The sequence below is a fragment of the Rhinatrema bivittatum genome, chromosome 19, assembly GCF_901001135.1.
Source record: "Rhinatrema bivittatum chromosome 19, aRhiBiv1.1, whole genome shotgun sequence".
NCBI classification, from domain to species: domain Eukaryota; kingdom Metazoa; phylum Chordata; class Amphibia; order Gymnophiona; family Rhinatrematidae; genus Rhinatrema; species Rhinatrema bivittatum.
The window spans coordinates 30,773,965-30,786,382 of record NC_042633.1 but is presented as its reverse complement, the minus strand read 5'-3'; positions in this window follow the sequence as shown (position 1 = coordinate 30,786,382).

Sequence of the window (12,418 nt, the reverse complement as noted above, 5' to 3'; positions counted from 1 at the left end):
CCAGATGTAGACTGGAAAATCCCATCTGCAGAAACTAAAAATAGAGCGATAGTGGATGCCATGCAAGTAACTTTGTTCAAACAAATGGTGTTGGAACCCACGAGAGAAGGAGCTATACTCGACTTAGTGCTCACTAATGGAGATAATGTCTCCGATGTCCAGGTGGGCACCCACCTCAGCACCAGTGATCATCAAACGATATGGTTTAATATCACTAAAAGAATAGGGAAAAGAACCACAAAGACCCGAGTTTTACAGTTCAAAAACACAGACTTTGAGGAAATGGGGAAGTACCTGGAGGAAGAACTAAAGGATGGGAGAATGAAAGAGATGTGGATCAGCAGTGGACCAATCTAAAAGGAGCAATCACCAAGGCAACTGCTCTATATGTTAGAAATGTAAAGAAAAGCAAAAGAAAATTGAAACCTATCTGGTTCTCAAAGGAGGTGGCTGACAAAATTAAAGCTAAAAGAACAGCATTCAAAAAATACAAAAGATCCCAAAGGGAGGAGCACAAAGAAGAATATTTGTTTCAACTGAGGGAGACGAAGAAATTAATCAAGTTGGCAAAAAGTCAAGCGGAAGAGAGGATTGCCAAGGAGATAAAAAATGGTGACAAAACATTTTTCAGATACATCAGCGAAAAGAGAAAGGTCCAAAGTGGTATAGTGAAATTGAAAGGTGGTAATGATCAATGTGTGGAGAGAGATGAAGAAATGGCAGAAATATTAAACGAATACTTCAGCTCTGTGTTCACTAAAGAAGACCCTGGAGAAGGACCATCTCTACACAACAAGAAACTGGAGGGAAGTGGAATAGATGAAAATCCTTTTACAGTAGAAAATGTATGGGAAGAGCTAAAGAATCTGAAAGTGGACAAAGCTATGGGGGCCTGATGGGATTCATCCAAGGATACTGAGGGAGCTCAGAGATGTTCTGGCGGGTCCGCTGTGTGACCTGTTCAATAGATCCCTAGAAACAGGAGTGGTACCAAGAGATTGGAGAAGAGCGGTGGTGGTTCCGCTTCACAAGAGTGGGAACAGGGAGGAGGCTGGCAACTACAGACCGGTTAGCCTCACTTCGGTGGTGGGAAAAGTAATGGAGTCACTGCTGAAAGAGAGAATAGTGAACTATCTACCGTCAGGAGAATTAATGGACCAGAGGCAACATGGATTCACCAGGGGAAGATCCTGTCAGACAAATCTGATTGACTTTTTTGACTGGGTAACCAAGGAATTGGATCAAGGAAGAGCGCTCGATGTCATCTACTTGGATTTCAGCAAAGCTTTTGATACGGTTCCGCACAGGAGACTGGTGAATAAAACGAGAAGCTTAGGAGTGAGGGCCGAGGTGGTGACCTGGATTGCAAATTGGTTGACGGACAGAAGACAATGTGTGATGGTAAACGGAACTTTCTCTGAAGAGAGAGCGGTTTTAAGTGGTGTACCACAAGGATCGGTTTTGGGACCGGTCCTGTTCAATATCTTTGTGAGCGACATTGCGGACGGGATAGAAGGTAAGGTTTGTCTTTTTGCGGATGACACTAAGATCTGCAACAGAGTGGACACGCCGGAAGGAGTGGAGAGAATGAGACGGTATTTAAGGAAACTGGAAGAGTGGTCGAAGATATGGCAGCTGAGATTCAATGCCAAGAAGTGCAAAGTCATGCATATGGGGAGTGGAAATCCGAATGAACTGTATTCGATGGGGGGGGAAAGGCTGATGTGCACGGAGCAGGAGAGGGACCTTGGGGTGATAGTGTCTAATGATATGAAGTCTGCGAAACAATGTGACAAGGCGATAGCAAAAGCCAGAAGAATGCTGGGCTGCATAGAGAGAGGAATATCGAGTAAGAAAAGGGAAGTGATTATTCCCTTGTACAGGTCCTTGGTGAGGCCTCACCTGGAGTACTGTGTTCAGTTCTGGAGACCGTATCTACAAAGAGACAAAGACAAGATGGAAGCGGTACAGAGAAGGGCAACCAAGAAGGTGGAGGATCTTCATCGGATGACGTACGAGGAGAGATTGAAGAATCTAAATATGTACACCCTGGAGGAAAGGAGGAGCAGGGGTGATATGATTCAGACTTTCAGATACTTGAAAAACTTTAATGATCCAAAGACAACGACAAACCTTTTCAGACGGAAAAAAATCAGCAGAACCAGAGGTCACGAGCTGAGGCTCCGGGGAGGAAGACTAAGAACCAATGTCAGAAAGTATTTCTTCACGGAAAGGGTGGTGGATGCCTGGAATGCCCTTCCGGAGGAAGTGGTGACGTCTAAAACTGTGAAAGACTTCAAAGGGGCGTGGGATAAACACTGTGGATCCATCAAGTCTAGTGGGCATAAATATAGAGGAGGTGGTAAAACACTGCACGGAGTGGCAGTAGCCACAGAGGCATTCACGGAGCGGGATGCCAGTGGCCAGTAGTTGTTCCACCTTCAGGCAGCAAAATACTGCACGGAGCGGCAGTAGCCACAGAGGCATTCACGGAGCGGGATGCCAGTGGTTTGTGTTCCACCTTCACGGAGCGGAAGGTTGGAGGGCTGCCATCTCCCAAAAAACAAAAAAACCAAACAAAAAAACAAACAAACAAAACAGAGGTGGGTAAGAGTATGGGGCAGGGGTGTGGCCGTTTATTGCGGCAGTTGCTACCCCTGATTGAGCTGGATGTTCATTGGGATGCGGATACAGCACTGCTCTCTGCATTGGTGGAGGGGTGGAAGGGAATTGGGGCCGGAGGGTGCTGGAAGCCAATAGTGACGGGGGAGGGGGAGAAAAAAAGGGGGGGGGGGGGAAGATAAAAAAAATGGATAAACTGCGTAGCTTGCTGGGCAGACTGGATGGGCCGTTTGGTCTTCTTCTGCCGTCATTTCTATGTTTCTATGTTTCTATTAGCTCAGCACATTCTGACCTCCCTCCCTTTTGCATAATTCTCTGAAACCTGTAGATATTCCCCAGAAGCCTGTTTTTACTGTGCTTCTCCGAAATTCAAACTCAGCATTCCCTTCCATGCTGTTCTGCTGTACCCCAGCATTTCCTTTCTTCCTTTCTCCTCAGCGCTTAAACAGTACACTATGACATCCCCAGAATACTAATAACCTCCCCCCCCCCAGTCTCACCTCAGTACTCCCATCCCCCTTCACCAGCCTAACCCTTGCACTCCCTTCCTCTTCACTAGTTTGACCACAGCACACCATGTCACCCTTCCCAGTCAAACCCTGCCAGTCTCCAATCCCTTTCCCAGTTTGTCAGCACAATCAGACTCCTATCGCCCCAGAATAATCGCCCCAGAATAATCTAAGCACACTCAACCACCCCTTCCCCCAAATTGACTCCTGCATACTCTGACCACCCCTTACCAGCCCTGCTCATGTAAACCCCCATTCCCAGCTGAACCCCACCATGCTCTCCCCATTTACTGGCCCACCCCAGTAATATTTACTCCCCTCAGTGGTCCACCTGCAGCAGTGGTCCACCTGCAGCAGTGGTCCAACTGCAGCAGTCTGAACCCCTCATCCTCAGCTCAAACCCAGCCCCTCTCTAGCTGACCCCAGCACATTTTCCTGTCTCTTTCACCCAGCAGCCCAACTCCAGGACACTGTGACCCCCTCCGCCAACCTGACCCTAGCACACTCTACCCCACAGCAACGTCAACCCAGTCCCTCAGCAACTTCAAGCCAATCAACCCAGTCCCTCTGCTCAGCATTAGCTGAGCAGAGGGACCATTAGCAAAAGTGAAAGAGAAAGAATAAGATAAAGCCAACAAAAATTCCTGAAACACCCAAATAAAACACGTCCACCTTCCTCCACTCACAAATCCAGTTAAGCAAAAGTCTCATAGCTGCCAAGACCCGCCTCCCCCCCCCCCCCCCCAAACCGCAAGACTCAGTTCCTGACCCTTATTCTCTCCCATCAAACCTGATTCAATAAAAGAACTCGCTGGCTCCCTCTAGTGCCCCTCCTCCCAGCCCAGCCCTTAACCTATCATGTTCTGCATATTTCAGGGAAGGAACTGCATCACCGGTGAGTGAGACAAAAAAGGCACCAGCCTAAGAATGACCATTTTGGAATGTAAATGCAGTCAGGCAGGAGTGACTATGGACTGAGCCAGCCCTTGGAAGATTGAGACAGAGGTAGAGTAGAGGCTTGGACTGGGGAGGGAATTTTGGGGGCTGGCAAATTCCTTCATTTCATTAGGTTTTGGGGGCGGGAGGAAGGTATACCATGCCCCAATTACAGACAGCACATCTGGCTACTTATATTATCTGTATAGATGCACCACACTTATTTAATTATTGCATTTTTAAGTACCTTCTACTGCCCTAGATGATGTACAAAAAGGAATCAAAATGCATTAGAGAAAATAATATAGACACTACTCTGACATTTGTATACTCTTCAGATATGCCTTTAAATTTGTTAAGGCTGATGATATATACATAATTATAAACATGTCTTTCAGTGGGACACACTGCTGCATATATATATACACACATACATATCTCAATATGATACCCTGCTGCATACATTATGTCCATGTACAGACAACAGACACTAATGTACTGCTTGGACATCCAATTGTAGGAGCACACTACAAAGTGACCGTCATACAAAGAACATAGGTGATGTAAGGTAGGAAACAGCCATTCAAGAGTGACAAACAGATTTTTTTTCCCACTACTCCTCCAAAAGGCATGCATATTTCACACTAGGTAAGGGTCTTCTAGCTTGCCTTCCTCTCACCTTTTACTCTGCTGTATTGCCCAAAGTTGTATAAAGAACAAAATGAGAAATATCATGTTTCTATCTCTCAGAAGATCCCTCACTGACAAGAGGAAGAGTTTTCCCATTGTTTCACCTTGGTACATACAGACACTTCCATGTGATAACAGCATGGCATCTGAAGAGTTGGCCTTTGGGATCTCCAGAGCTCATGTATTATAGCATCGTGTTTATTGGGTCTATAAAAGTTTTACGGCCTACAATGTACCTGATGAAGCAAAGGAAAATGGATTCTGGGATAAGGATTTGAGGTCTGAACTCAGAGTGATGACACTGATTCATGGACAGAAATGAATTCTGACAATGGCATTTGCTGATGAATTCAAATTTTTAAGACTATCTGTAATATTTGTTTGTATGTCTTCCAAAATTATAGTTAAATCTACATAAGCATATCTGTTTCTGCCCCTTTATTAAAGTCTACTGCTGCCACTTTATTTATACTAGTCTGTGCACCTGGTATTTTATTTAACTCGGCTATAAATCTTAATTAATTTTACCAGTCACTGGAAATTAAAGTAAGAAATAGGACTGACTAAATAAATAATTTTCTCTACAGGCTGTTTGGATTTCATTGATGTGCTAATTTTCTGATTCAAGAAAGGATCTAAAGAAATCTGAGATAGAAAGTTATGATAGGACTCACCAAACTATTTGACTTGATTGCAAAATTCTTCCTGAATAAAACCCAAGCTATGCACTGCTCCTTTTATGTGTCCCTATCTTCCTCCCTCCTCACACATACATTAGCTTCACTACAACATTGTTGTAGGCTATAAATAATTTAACACTAGCAGCTTGAAGTCTAAAACTGTGAAGGACTTCAAAGGGGCGTGGGATAAACACTGTGGATCCATCAAGTCTAGTGGGCGTAAATAAAGAGGAGGCAGCAAAACACTGCACGGAGCGGCAGTAGCCACAGAGGCATTCACGGAGCGGGATGCCAGTGGCCAGTAGTTGGTGTTCCACCTTCAGGCAGCAAAACACTGCACGGAGTGGCAGTAGCCACAGAGGCATTCTCGGAGCGGGATGCCAGTGGCCAGTAGTTGGTGTTCCACCTTCAGGCAGCAAAACACTGCACGGAGCAGTAGTAGCCACAGAGGCATTCACGGAGCGGGATGCCAGTGGCCAGTGGTTGATGTTCCGCCTTCACGGAGGGCTGCTATCTCCAAAAAAAACCAAAAACAAAAAACAAACAAAGCAGGGGTGGGTAAGAGTATGGGGCAGGGGTGTGGCCTGCTTGTTGCGGCGGATGCTACCCCTGATTGAGCTGGATGTTCACCGGGATGCGGATACGGCGCTGCTCTCTGCATGGTGGAGGGGTGGAAGGGAATTGGGGCCGGAGGGTGCTGGAAGCCAATAGTGACGGGTGGGAGGGAGAAAAAGGGGGGGGGGGGGGAATGGATAAACTGCGTGGCTTGCTGGGCAGACTGGATGGGCCGTTTGGTCTTCTTCTGCCGTCATTTCTATGTTTCTATGTTTATGGAGAGCACTACAAGTTACCATGTAATGAAACAGGAACAGGTCTCTCAGAGGTCGTTTGCTGATACAAAGGGTTAAATAGGTCAACACCTCCAATCTATACACAAATAAGTTGTTTGTTTGCATAACATTTTATTTATTTAAAAAAATTATATACTGCATAACTAGTAAAATTTACAATAGACGCGGTTTACAGATTTAACATACATAATAAAATCCAACATAAAACCAATTACCTACAATACAGCATTACATATACAAAAGCCAACTCTAAATCAATTTAACTGGCCCTCCTCCTCCCTTTTCCTAATTGGTTGACATAATTTTATCTCATATGTGCTGAGAGTGAATTCTTGTAAGTCATGTGATTTCTTGTATATTGAGCCCAGAAGGCAGGAATGAAACTTAAGACTGACCTTTGACATACTTTTTGAATTTTGGCACACATTCTAGCATTTCAGCAGCCTTGGCTATTCCTACAAGTTCAATCACTGAAATATGCAAATACTGGAGCTAAGATGGAATATAGACTCTAACCTTTGGTATATTTCTGCACATCTTGGGATTCTCCAATATATTCTTTCATATTGCTTTTGGTTTGCAAAGAAGATATTGAACATTAAGCAAAAATATAATACGTGACTTGCCTTTTACTGCCTACCTGTCACTTCTCTGCTCACAGAAGTAATTTTTTACAGGTATATTTATCACAAAACCTCTACAGAGCACCCCTACACCAGGCTTGGCAGGATGACTTCTATACCCTCCAGACAGCATCCCAAAGTCCAATTTTGGTACCATCACACCCCAAAAGGTGGAAAAATAAAGAATCAGACAATTCACAAACTCTTAACACACAATCCCTCCCTGATTCATCTGCAACCTGAAACAGGACTCAGCCCCATGGCTATCCTCCATAATCAATGTCATCTTATCTCAAAGGTTCTTTCAAAGTTTGCTTAAAAAGACAATCATCAAGCCTGTCCTGATAAAACCAAAAGTAATTCATCTTTACCATTCTCTCTCCAGCCCACCCTTTTTTGCAAGCTAGTAGAAAGAATAGTCTACTTCCAAATCTTTGACTTCCTTGAAGAGAACAATATCCTACACTCTCACTAATCCAGCTTTTGAAAAGGTAATGGAACCAAATCTAACCTATTGGTCTTCCAATAACAGTATTCATCTTAATTCAAACTAAAGGGGTGTCTCCATTCTAGTTCTATTAGATCATTCTACCACCTTTAACATAGTCAACCACTGATTTCTGAATCAGCACTTAGGGAGCACTGGCATTGAGGCCACTGCTCTTAAATGGTTTGAATCTTTCCTATCCAACAGGATAAAATTATCTCCTGAGCCAAGAAATCATCTCCCCCAAAGGACTTCATCTGTAGAGTACCACAGGGCTCTGTTCTCTCAACAGTTCTCTTCAATAGTTACATTTGACCCATCTGCCACCTTATTCATACCATCAACATTGAATATCACCTATTCATGAATGGCATGCAACTCTGCATCAGAAAACAATCCAACCAATCCTCTTCTATCGCTAATCTTAATGTCTTACTGCAGTAGCCCATTGGCTCAGTAACCACAGACTTAAACTAAAACCCCTCTAAACCTGAACTCTTCTGGCTCAGCCACTGATATCCCATGCTTTCTTTACTGTATCTATCAGGAACCTTCCTTCATTCTAAAGAATGATTATGAAGCCTTGGAGTTCAACGTGACAAAAATTCCACAATGGAATCCCACATCTCCAAGGTAGTAAGAGATGTAAATTGACAAACTAAAGAGTAGCAAATCACCTGGACCAGATGGTAAGCATCCCAGGGTTCTGAAGAAACTAAAAAATGAAATTTCAGATCTATTAGTTAAAATTTGTACCTGAAAACTGGAGGGTGGCCAATATAACCTCAATATTTAAAAGGGGTCCAGGGGCGATCCTGGAAACTATAGACCACTGAGTTTGACTTCATTGCTGGGAAAAGTAGTAGAAACTATTCTAAAGACCAAAAACTGTGAAGGATTTCAAAGGGGCGTGGGATAAACATTGTGGATCCATAAAGTTTAGAGGATGTGAATGAAGAGAAGAGGCATGGGGGTGGCTTGCGGGAATGACGGCTACTACCTGGTGATTAATACTCTTATTCAATAAACATACACACGGTTAATGCGACTCCAACATTGTTCTATGCCTCAACGGCAAGAGGAAATGTGGGAAAAAGGATTTGCTTTCATGAATAAGCGTGGGAGTAGCTTGTTTGTTGTGGCGGTTACTACCCCAAACCAAATAAGCCTGACACTTCACTTTCAATGCATATCCAGCGTAGCTCTCTGCTTCAATGGCAGGGGGGAATGAAGATAAGAGGATTTACATTCAGACAGCTACCAACAAGGACTGAATTGCATAGTCTGGGTAAACAAATAAGCGTGGGAGTAGCTTGCTTATTGCGGCTGTTACTACCCCTAACCAGTTAGGCGTGATACTTCACTTTGATGCAGCTCCAGCACTGCTGTCTGCATCGATGGTGGGGGTGGAAGGGAATTGGAACCAAAAAGTTACCAATAAGGGCCCTGAACTCAGCAGTCAGAGTAACAGAAGTATGAGAAAAACAAGTGTGAAAGCTTGCTGGGCAGACTGGATGGGCCTTTTGGTTTTCTTCTGCCGTCATTTCAATGTTTCTATGTTTCTATAAAGATCAAAATCACAGAGCACATAGAAAGACATGGTCTAATTGAACACAGTCAACAGTCTTGCCTCACAAATCTGCTTCATTTTTTTGAAGGGGTTAATAAACATGTGGATAAAGGTGAACTGGTAGATGTAGTGTATTTGGATTTTCAGACGACATTTGACAAAATCCCTTTTCTAAGAAAAGTCATGGGATAGGAGGCGATGTCCTTTCATGGATTACAAACTGGTTAAAAGACAGGAAACACAGAGTAGGATTAAATGGTCAATTCTCTCAGTGGAAAAGGATAAACAGTGGAGTGCCTCAGGGATCTGTACTTCGATCGTTGCTTTTCAATCTACAAGATAAATGAAGCTTGACCGATGTGCCGCAAATGCGCAGTAGAGCACATCGGTCAGAGCTTGCCTGTAACAAAAATGGCGGTGGGAGGAGCGGTAGCGAGGGAGGGAGGGACCTCCCCCGGAGATCTTTCGTTTGTGCCATCCGAAGGGGTTGTGAATGAACTGAGAGAGGGGGTGTGACTGAGGGGAGGAGGGAGTGACTGAGGGGGGGAGGGAGGAGGGAGTGACTGAGGGAGGGAGGAGGGAGTGACTGAGGGGAGGGGGGAAGGTGAGAGGGAGGGAGGGAGGGAGACTAGAGGGGGGAGGTGGGAGGGAGAATAGAGGGTGAGGGGAGGGGGAGGGAGAATGAGGGGGGAAGGAGGGGAGAATGAGGGGGAGGGGGAAGGAAATGGACCAAAAACTTTTTTTAATGTAGCCCGTTGTTACGGGCTTAATGGCTAGTATATTTATAAATTATCTTAAAAGGAATATGAACAGTGAGGTTATCAAATTTGCAGAAGATACAAAATTATTCAGAGTTGTTAAATCACAAGCAGATTGTGATATATTGCAGGAGGACCTGAGAGACTGGAAGATTTGGCATCCAAATGGCAGATGAAATTTAATGTGGACAAGTGCAAGGTGATGCATATAGGGAAAAATAACCCTTGCTGTAGTTACACGATGTTAGGTTCCATATTAGGAGCTACCACCCAGGAAAGAGATCTAGGTGTCATAGTGGATAACACATTAAAATCGTCGGCTCAGTGTGCTACAGCTGTCAAAAAAGCAAAAGAAATGTTAGGAATTATTAGGAAGGGAATGGTGAATACAACAGAAAATGTCATAATGCCTCTGTATCGCTCCATGGTGAGACCGCACCTTGAGTACTGTGTACAGTTCTGGTCACCGCATCTCCAAAAAGATATTGTTGCACTGGAGAAGGTACAGAGAAGAGCAACCAAAATGATAAAGGGGATGGAACAGCTCCCCTATGAGGAAAGGCTGAAGAGGTTAGGGCTGTTCAGCTTGGAGAAGATGTCAGAGGGAGGGTATGATAGAGGTCGTTAAAATCATGAGAAGTCTAGAATGGGTTAATGTGAATCAGTTATTTACTCTTTTGGATAATAGAAAGACTAGGGGACACTCCATGAAGTTAGCAAGTAGCATATTTACAATTAATTGGAGAAAATTCTTTTTCACTCAATGCACAATTAAGCTCTGGGACTTGTTGCCAGAGGATGTGGTTAGGGCCTCTGCTATTACTGGCATCAGTAGCATGGGATCTACTTGGTGTTTGGATACTTGCCACTGCCAGATGCTTGTAGCCTGAATTGGCTACTGTTGGAAATAGGATGCTGATTCAGTATGGCATGTTCTTCCTTCATGTACGTACCTATGCCAGATCCATCAATTATACAAACTTTTTTCATCAGCACATCCTAGCCACCTTAATTCATGGTTTAATCACCAGTTGGATTGACTATTGCAATGCTCTACTAAATGGAATTTCCCAGTAGAGCATGGAAGGCCTCCATCTATTACAAAGTACTGATGTGAAAATATTGGTAGAGGCCAAAGCAAATGACACATAGCTCCTATCTTATATATTTATTTATTTATTTATTTATTTATTTATTTATTTCTTTTGTATACCGACATTCGATCGAGATATCACATCGGTTTCCAGAAAACAGGTTGAATAGAGCCGGAGCTGCCCTATTTTACATTGTAACAAGAGAACAGTTGATTAAACAATAAATATAAGGAACATTGTAACATATGAATAAAATTAGAATTAAATATTAGTGGGTATATAGAAATGGCAAATAGCCTATATACAATATGTACAATATGACTTGGTTATGAGTAGGGTGGGGGACAGGGAAGAGGGAGGTTACGAGAAGGGTGGGGGACAGGGAAAAGGGAGGATAGAGAAGGGGGGAGGGGTTATGCGTTCATGCAGAGTAGAAGTTATGCGGTAAGGCTTTCAAGAGCGTTTATTATAGGATGTTGGGGTTCAGGAGGGAATGCTTTCAAGAACAGCCATGTTTTGAGCTGTTTTTTAAAGACTTGCGGTGAGGGTTCGTTTCTGAGCTGTGGGGGGAGGGAGTTCCAGAGGGTAGGGCCAGCTATTGTAATGGCTCGTTTGCGTGTTGTATTGAGGTGAGCATTTTTAAGAGTTGGGATGGAGAGGAGACCTGAGTTGGTGGATCTGAGATTTCTTTGTGTGAAATATGGTTGGATGTTGTTGTTTAGCCAGACCATTCTGTTGTTGTTTATTTTTTTGTGAAGAAGGGTGAGGGTTTTATACTGGATTCTTTGTGTGATGGGCAGCCAGTGGAGGTCTTTGAGAGTGGGTGTGATGTGGGAGGATTTTCTGTGATTGGTGATAATTCTGGCGGCGGCGTTTTGTAGAACTTGGAGGGGCTTGATGTGGATTTCAGGAAGTCCAAGGAGGAGGGAGTTGCAGTAGTCGAGTTTTGAGAAAATAATTGATTGTAGTACTGTTCGGAAATCATGCAGTTGGAGGAGAGGTTTGAGTTTTTTAAGTGTTTGAAGTTTGAAAAATCCATCTTTGATTATATTGGAGATGTGTCGTTTAAAGTTGAGTTGGCTGTCGATGGTTACTCCTAGGTTTTTTGTGGATGGTGTGAGTGAGGTTCTTGATAAGTTTGGCATCCCAGTGTTGTTTGCGCTTCCTGTGTTGTTTGAGGGGGTGCTCTCGAGGGGGGAAGCGGGACGGTCGTCCTACAGGGAGCCACTTCACTGGCTCCCTGTAGAAACCAGGATTAAATTCAATAGCCATTGTTTTGTCTCTAAATGTACAACTAAACCTCTCCTTCCTCCTTTCCCTGTGCCATTCTCTCCCTCTCTTCCCTTCTCTGACTTCTGCAAAACTGGACTGTACAAGATTTCAGGCTACAAAGTATCCGAAAAATCACTCAGCTGATTCAAGCACAAAGATCACTATCTGTGACTAATGCCGATTAAATAAAGCCACCTTAGTTTTGCCACAGACTGCACTCTTTTTTTGTGTGATAGCATAGTATTTGCTCAAGGGAAGTGTGTCGCTCTCATAGAGACAGTGCCAGATACAGCTGATATTTTTAGTGAGAAGTCTGAAAGAAGGAC